The sequence below is a fragment of the Paroedura picta genome, chromosome 7 (genome assembly GCF_049243985.1).
Source record: "Paroedura picta isolate Pp20150507F chromosome 7, Ppicta_v3.0, whole genome shotgun sequence".
Taxonomy (NCBI): Eukaryota; Metazoa; Chordata; class Lepidosauria; order Squamata; family Gekkonidae; genus Paroedura; species Paroedura picta.
The window spans coordinates 52,725,668-52,734,534 of NC_135375.1; the positions used below are offsets into that span (position 1 = coordinate 52,725,668).

Consider the following 8,867-nt stretch of genomic DNA (forward strand, 5'->3'; position numbering starts at 1 on the left):
ACAGGACACATGAACATGAATGGTTGTCAGTGAGTCTGGACTAATGCAGCACTATGGGAGTAAAAAAAATTCATGACCTTTAATATAATTTAATTAAATGACCCTGGGAGGAAGTTGGTTGGGAAGTGCAAATTTGGGCCTCAGATCAGATGTAAATGAAACTTCAACACCATAGCTACTGAGCTGCTCTGCACAGTGCTGGAAACATGCTGAGTAGAGGCTTGACTTACAAGTGATGGTAGCTGTTGAAAAACACTGCTTAACTGCAGAGTTCTTAGTATTCCTAGTAAGTGGAAATGACATCACAACTGAAGAGGTTTATGAGACGTACCAAGATTCTCTCAGTGCCAGTGTCATACCACAGCTGGAATCCACAATGTAGTCTTCATCTATACTCAGCTACAACTACTGGGTGACTTGCTACCATGCAACTTGCATGACTCTTATCATGCCTGTTTGCTCTCAGCAGTCCAGTAGCAGCTATCCCAAGAAATCCACTTGGTGTAGTGGAGAGAACAGGATCTGGGAGACCCAATTTGGAATCACTACTGTGCCACTGCAGCTCACTGAGTGATACAGTTGTGTATTCTCAACCTAACTTGCCTCACAGAAGAGAGAAGGATAATGTAAGCTAGAGTGACCATCCTTTCATTTGTGAATCCTTTCATTTCTTGCCTTGTTAATGGTGTATCTTAAAAATCTGTAGAACTTAAAAGATGATTGTCCCTGTCCTCCCTTTTCATAATTGCCCCTGACCAATGCAAGAATATAATGGTCATCCAGTGGAAATGGGCATGTTTTTCTACATCTCCTTGATATTCTGGAAAAGAAGCATTTTTTCCCTTATATGTTGTTTTTCTTTACCAGAAGGAGACTCAAAGTGTATTAAAATATAGAGTTAAAGTTCTAATGTATTCATTTATCTAGTTAGCATAGAGCCCATAGGGCTTTGAGTAAGGGCCATTCTGCACAATGATCAATGTTGCTAAATGTTTGCAGTTTGCAGAAACACTATATTTAATAGTGGGATTTCATCATTCCGCACACCTTCAATTCTAGCGGAATATTGAAGTCCCAGTAGCGGTCTATTCATTCCCCACAGGCTTCCAGTCTCGCCACAATCGCAACAAAGGAGGCAATATTTTTCCGCGCTTCTTCCCGCCCCTGGCCATCAATGAAACAGAACAGCCAATGAACTGTTGTGTTTGTGCTCCCGAAAAGCCCCTTTCCCTTTAAAAACTGTTTTTTAAAAACTCGAAAACACCAGTAGCAAAAACCCGAAAACACCAGTAGCTGGCGCTTAATCATTTACACACTCTTCAAGTAAAAAAACATTCCCCCCCCCCCCAATGGGTGCAATTTCTGGTCGAAATTATGGGCAGTGCCAAACGGGGCTGTATTGTGCTCGGAAACTTTAAAGACAATTGCAGAAGGGAGTTTTATTTTACTGTTAAGCACTTCTGTGGAGGCATTTCAGCTGAAGAAGCCTCGCTTATTCGTTGCTTTCGCCGGTTTAAGGGGGGGAAATGGTGATCGTGTCTCTGGCAGCTTGGGGGCGAGAGCTAGGGAGGGACATTCTTTCTACCGCTATTTTAAGACTGCACAGAAGTGTAGAAGTGCTCAGAAGTGTAGCGTTTTTTTGGGGTGGGGAACCACTTTTCTGGATTTCCCCCTAAGCGCTATAAAATTCCAATTGTTGCTGGAGTTTGCCGGGAGTTTTGCAGTTTGTTTACGAAGTCATGCGGAACGTTAAATTAATACTGTTTACAAAAGGTAAGACTTCGGCTACATTTAAGTTGTGCGGAATGGTCCTAACTGTAGAGTAGTTTCCATTATAGCAATAGAAGCGAAGTGTAGTTTAGAAAGATAGGCTGTTATTGTTATTGTTTTTTATCTTTAGAATAGTAAATATTTTATAGAAGCTATATAAACATGTCTGCATTATTTGTTACTTTTTACCTCACAAATTCCAACACAATCGCCTTCCATTTTCTCCCTCCACAAGAGACTCCCTGTGAAGTAGGTGAGGCTGAGAGAGCCTTGATATTACTGCTTGGTCAGAACAGCTTTATATGTGCTGTGGCGAGCCCAAGGCCACCCAGTTGGTTGCATGTGGAGGAGCAGGGAATCAAACTTGGCTTGCCAAATTAGAAGTTGGCACTCCTAACCACTACACCAAGCTGGCTGTCATAGTGCTAATCCCGTGAACATGTGGTTATTACTAGTGTTGCTTCACTCTCCTATTTAATTCTATCCCTTATTTACCCCTATTGTATGATAACATCAACTGTAATAGCCAACTCATCAGTTTCTTCTGAGTGGTAAAAATGTCAAACAGAGGGAGGCTTTGGAGACAGTGATCATAGAACTGGTTATGGATGACTGCCGCTCTCCTTGAAGTATTGTCATATCTGGGGTTGTGCGCTTTGGCTGCCAAAACCGCCATTTGAGCTCGAATCGGCCAGCGCTGAGGTGCAGCGGGAGGGGCGGTGCTGGTGCAGTGCATGACCTGGTGCCCGGCCATGACCTGGCGCCTGCATGCATGCACCAACTAGTGTGCCAGCGCCACCCCTCCCCTCCACACCACAGCACTGCCTGCTTTGGGCTCGAACATTCTTCTGATGTTTACACCTAAAGTTTTTTTTTCAACATACATGTGAATAGAACAAGCAAGAACAGACGACATCTGCATACCATTCCATCACAGAATCTCCTGGAGAACAACTACCATCCCTCCAATCCACTGAAGAACAGGACACTGACCACCACACACCAACAAAATACTACAAGAAAACAGACTCCACATGGACTGCCCCCCCCCCCAAGATGGTTAAAATGCCACACTGGACCTCTACATAGAATGCTTCCACCACAGGGTACAAACCAATGTGATCAACAAACAACATCACACAGAGCAGAATATCTGCTATGCTGAAAGGAAGGCCATATACAGCCTTAGGAAAAATCCGGATTTAATAATTAAAGAAGCAGACAATACAATCTTTGAGCAATCTTCCAGAGATTCCTACATGAAGGATCTACAAGAAACATTCTTGGAACTAAAATAGCTACCCAGTGAAGTCAAGAAACAGATTAACAAAGCCAGAAGGATACCAAAAGTAAACCTGTTGAAAGACAGACCTAAAAGAGACAACACAGAACACCACTAGTGTTTACATATAGCTTTCAACTCAGAACAGTTCAGTGCATCATCAGTGACTTACAACCTGTACTGGATAATGACAGTTCTTTTTCCCAAGTACTGGGGGACAAACCTTTTCTTGCGCACAGACAACCCCCCAGTCTCAAACAGCTCCGCACCCACAATAATGCAACATTTAATTTGAACATGGACAGTGGTACTAGAGCTTGCAATAAACCCAGATGCCGGCTTTGCTGTCACATATATTCCAATAACACAATCACTGGACCTAACAACATTACCTACACCATTAAAGGATTATTCATTTGCTCATCTTCTAACATTATATATTCCATTAAATGCCAACAGTGCCCCTCTGTTCTCTACATAGGGCAAACAGGTCAAACCCTACACCAAAGAATTAATGAACAAAAGTCTAACATCAAAAATCACAGGACTGAAAAACCTGTAGGGAAACACTTCAGCTTTCCAGGACATTCAATAAGGGATCTCAAAGTAGCTGTTTTGTTGCAAAGGAACTTCAAGAACAGACTAGAAGGGGAGATTGCCGAAATGCAAGTTATTATAACATTCAAAACAGTGGCATACCCTGGACTCAACAAGGACATAGTTATTTATCTCACTATGCATGCTAACCTCATTCAGCTCTTATATCCACATTCCTTGCAGTATTTTATTTGGGACAACATGACTGTAATGTAATATTAGTAATATGTAATATAATTTCCAGAGAGCCAGTTTAGTGTAGTGGTAGGAGTGTGGACTTCTAATCTGGCGAGCCGGGTTCAATTCTGCACTCTCTCACATGCAGCCAGCTGGGTGACCTTGGGCTCACCACAGCGCTGATAAAGCTGTTCTGATCGAGCAGGAATATCAGGGCTCTCTCAGCCTCACCCACCTCACAGGGTGTCTGTTGTGGGGAGAGGAAAGGGAAGGTGACTGTAAGCCACTTTGACCATTTATGCGCTGGAGGTTTCATGCCAGGCTGCAGGCTGGAGTTTTAGTTGTGGCAGGTTGCCCCACCTCTTCCTGCACCCACATGGGGGAGCATTTTGCTTGGTGCACCTTATCCTCCCCCAATCTGTGCTCCTGTACGGGAGCTGGGGCAATGAAGTTCCCAGTGCATAAATGGTCTTTGAGCCTCCTTCTAGTAGAGAAAAGCGGCATATAAGAACCAAATCTTCTTCTTCTTCTAATCTAACTCTCTGGTCTCAGGACAAGATAACTTGCCAGCATAGCTTGTCACTTGCAGGGATGCTTCTAGGTGGAGATGGATCGGGGCAAATAGTCTCTTTTAATTATTTATTTTCACAACTGGGAAAGTGTCTGCTATTAATTACTAACAAGGACAGTTTTATTTTTCCAGTGTTTTTTGAACCACAAAACTGAACTCAAAAGGACTGATTAACTGTTTTAGCAAAGAATTATCATATGGCATAATCTTTAAACCGCCCGTGGCGCCGCGGGCGCCACGGACTAAATAAATGGTTAAGGGGCCTTGAGGAGGGCTCTGTCCGTGATGAGGAAGGGTCCGAATTGGACCCTTCCTCACGACAGACAATCGGAGGGACCAATTGGCAGGCGCGAAGCGCCTGCCGATTGGTCCCTCCGATTCCCAGCCCCAGCAACTGTGAGCCGCGCGCAGCGCGGCTCGCAGTTGCTCCTGGCCTGACGCGGCGAGAGGCGCGAAGCGCCTCTCGCCGCGTCAGGCCGCCCCCCGAGGGAGCCCCTGGCAGTCGCACGAAGCGGCAGTCGCATTCCCAGCCCCAGCAACTGCGAGCCGCGCGCAGCGCGGCTCGCAGTTGCTCCCGGCCTGACGAGACTCCAGCCGGCGAGAAGCTGAAGAGAAAAAAAAAACACCCCTGTAGGAGCCTTTCGCAGCTCCAAGCCGGCACGCCCACGAGAGCCAGCAGAAAAACATTAACCCTGTAGGAGCCTTTCGCAGCCCCAAGCCGAGAGCCAGCAGAAAAAAAAACCCTGTAGGAGCCTTTCGCAGCCCCAAGCCGAGAGCCAGCAGAAAAAAAAACCCTGTAGGAGCCTTTCGCAGCTCCAAGCCGGCACGCCCACGAGAGCCAGCAGAAAAAAAAACCCTGTAGGAGCCTTTCGCAGCCCCAAGCCGAGAGCCAGCAGAAAAAAAAACCCTGTAGGAGCCTTTCGCAGCCCCAAGCCGAGAGCCAGCAGACAAAAAAACCCTGTAGGAGCCTTTCGCAGCCCCAAGCCGAGAGCCAGCAGAAAAAAAAACCCTGTAGGAGCCTTTCGCAGCCCCAAGCCGAGAGCCAGCAGAAAAAAAAACCCTGTAGGAGCCTTTCGCAGCCCCAAGCCGGCACGCCCACGAGAGCCAGCAGAAAAAAAAACCCTGTAGGAGCCTTTCGCAGCTCCAAGCCGGCACGCCCACGAGAGCCAGCAGAAAAAAAAACCCTGTAGGAGCCTTTCGCAGCTCTAAGCCGCCGCCCACGAGAGCCAGCAGAAAAAAAAACCCTGTAGGAGCCTTTCGCAGCCCCAAGCCGAGAGCCAGCAGAAAAAAAAACCCTGTAGGAGCCTTTCGCAGCCCCAAGCCGAGAGCCAGCAGAAAAAAAAACCCTGTAGGAGCCTTTCGCAGCTCTAAGCCGCCGCCCACGAGAGCCAGCAGACAAAAAAACCCTGTAGGAGCCTTTCGCAGCCCCAAGCCGAGAGCCAGCAGACAAAAAAACCCTGTAGGAGCCTTTCGCAGCCCCAAGCCGAGAGCCAGCAGACAAAAAAACCCTGTAGGAGCCTTTCGCAGCCCCAAGCCGAGAGCCAGCAGAAAAAAAAACCCTGTAGGAGCCTTTCGCAGCCCCAAGCCGAGAGCCAGCAGAAAAAAAAACCCTGTAGGAGCCTTTCGCAGCTCCAAGCCGGCACGCCCACGAGAGCCAGCAGAAAAAAAAACCCTGTAGGAGCCTTTCGCAGCCCCAAGCCGAGAGCCAGCAGAAAAAAAAACCCTGTAGGAGCCTTTCGCAGCTCTAAGCCGCCGCCCACGAGAGCCAGCAGAAAAAAAAACCCTGTAGGAGCCTTTCGCAGCCCCAAGCCGAGAGCCAGCAGAAAAAAAACCCTGTAGGAGCCTTTCGCAGCCCCAAGCCGAGAGCCAGCAGAAAAAAAAACCCTGTAGGAGCCTTTCGCAGCCCCAAGCCGGCATGCCCACGAGAGCCAGCAGAAAAACATTAACCCTGTAGGAGCCTTTCGCAGCCCCAAGCCGAGAGCCAGCAGAAAAAAAACCCTGTAGGAGCCTTTCGCAGCTCCAAGCCGAGAGCCAGCAGAAAAAAAACCCTGTAGGAGCCTTTCGCAGCCCCAAGCCGAGAGCCAGCAGAAAAAAAACCCTGTAGGAGCCTTTCGCAGCTCCAAGCCGGCACGCCCACGAGAGCCAGCAGAAAAACATTAACCCTGTAGGAGCCTTTCGCAGCCCCAAGCCGAGAGCCAGCAGAAAAAAAAACCCTGTAGGAGCCTTTCGCAGCTCCAAGCCGAGAGCCAGCAGAAAAAAAAACCCTGTAGGAGCCTTTCGCAGCTCCAAGCCGAGAGCCAGCAGAAAAAAAACCCTGTAGGAGCCTTTCGCCGCTTCAAGCCGGCGCCCTGGGAGCTCCGGCAGCCGCCCACAGCACAGCTGCTGGGTGCTCCCTGCCCTCATGGCCCCAGAACACAATGGAGCCGCCGGGAAAGCCGCAGAAGAACAAAAAAATGCAGAGGAGCTGCCACAGCCCAGCGCACCACACCTGGGACTCCCGCCTCCTCTTTCAGGTAGCCTGTCCCTCGCTCTGTCCCTCGCCTGCCGCTCGCTCTGGTCCCCACCTGCTAGCGCCCATTGTCTTCTTCATACAATGGGCTTTTTTACTAGTATAGTATAATTTGGTTACTAATTTGCCACTAATTTACCCTTGCTCTAAATCTGCACTCTTGTAATTCTTGTTCCTTTTTGTCTGATGAAATGTGCCTGCACATGAAAGCTCACGCCTTGAATAAATCTTTGCTGATCTTAAAGGTGCTACTGGACTCAATGTTTGTTATGCTACTTCAGACCAACATGGCTACCCACTGGAATCTATAGAGATAAGATAGGCAAGAGTAAGATATGTATTAAACCTGTAGAATAGCAGGTACAAAAAATAAGGCAAGGAAAATTATCTCAGAACTACACATTCTTCTTCATATTTCAAAAATCAAATGCTTGCTCATCCATCACTATAAACTGTCAATATTTCTGGAAAAAAGCGATAAAATTTTTTTTAGCCCATGACACTTAATTTGTGGGTTTGCCAGATAGTGAAAAAGGTGTTCTTGTTTACCGTATTCTGCAATTAGGAATTCCTAGTAAACAAGTTGTCAAAAAGATGATGACAGTAGATTGCTGGCAACCTTCTGTGTTTGATTAGGAGCTCAGTAGTGCATTAATTGATACATTTTTAGTACTGGCTATGACCATGTGGGATACCTATTGCACAAACTGAAAATGTACCAGTACATTTGTCATTTTCTTCCACAGGAAGTGTGACTTCTTGGGAGAATACTTAGGTAAAACCAACCAGTTGCACAGCCTGCATTTACAGCTGAATCATGTTTTCCATCTTTTCTAGGATTGTCATATTCAAACTGTAGCTATGAAGAGCTCAGATGTGAATCGCAAAATCAGTACATTATTCAAGAGCAATTCCAGAGTGTTCAACTTGGCTGTAAACTGATCACTATAGTATTGTTACTAACAAAATTTCAAAAATAAACCTTTTATCTTTCTTTACTCATGAGCTGCATGGGATGGGATTGAGTGTGTGTGTGTTACAAGTTTATAGCGATCACATAGAAATAAGGTTTGGGCCTTGGCTGTGGAATTGCATTATTAAATAGTACCACCTTAGGGAATCAAAATCAGACACAGCAGAGGAAAAATAGATAATCACCCCAAAACCCAGCTCAGCAAGTGTTTTTGACTTTATTTCTAGGTGGTGGTAGCGAGGAAGGAATATTTAATTATGAAAGTTCTCATTATAATATGGAGAGATATGACAAATCAGTGATGAGAATGCAGCTGTACATTTTCTTGATATTCATTTGCAGCAAGGTCAAGAAATAAAGGGAGGGAAGGAAAAGATCATTCACATGCTGAATTAACCCCTCTCCATCCCTTTTCTGCTCTGCAAGAATTTTTATTGCCTGTAGAAGAGGGATATCGGCCTAAATTTAAAGGGAAGATCCCTTGGGCTGCAATGCTAGAAAATTTCATCCCATTTACATTTGCCTATGGCAGGGGCCAAACTATTCCCAAAACATGTTTCCCCATTGAAGTAATTAACTGCTGATTTACTATTATCAACTTGTGATGACCCTTTTGCTAACTCACAGAGCATCTACTACCCTTCACACTCTCTGCTCCACAAGTTCAGTTTTACTGGTAGGTCAGGCAGTCACAGTTTGCCATCTGTCTTGCCTCTTTAAAAATGCATAGAGAGCCATGACCATTTCCAACATGAATATTTCAAATCTTTCACTCACAGAGGCACCAGAGGACATGCTAGCCCAGTCCCCTTTAATAAAAACATCCCACTCAGACACCGCACAAAGGTATTGGGGCTGGGGGCTCAAACATTCACACACTGCCACTATTTATTCATACGCACACATGCATGTGGAAATAACTCAAAACTACATATATATAATCTGAGATCATTATGTGTTTGTGTTTCCCTGAGGCAACCAGCCCAAT

At 46.1% G+C, this 8,867-nt stretch overlaps 1 long non-coding RNA gene across 1 annotated transcript; it reads left to right on the forward strand.

Moving 5' to 3' along the window:
* Window positions 1-359: 359 nt before the first annotated feature.
* Window positions 360-7,911, forward strand: LOC143841790 (uncharacterized). Its single transcript, XR_013232833.1, has 2 exons — window positions 360-626; window positions 7,744-7,911. It is a non-coding gene; the product is annotated as an uncharacterized LOC143841790 (long non-coding RNA).
* Window positions 7,912-8,867: the final 956 nt, after the last annotated feature.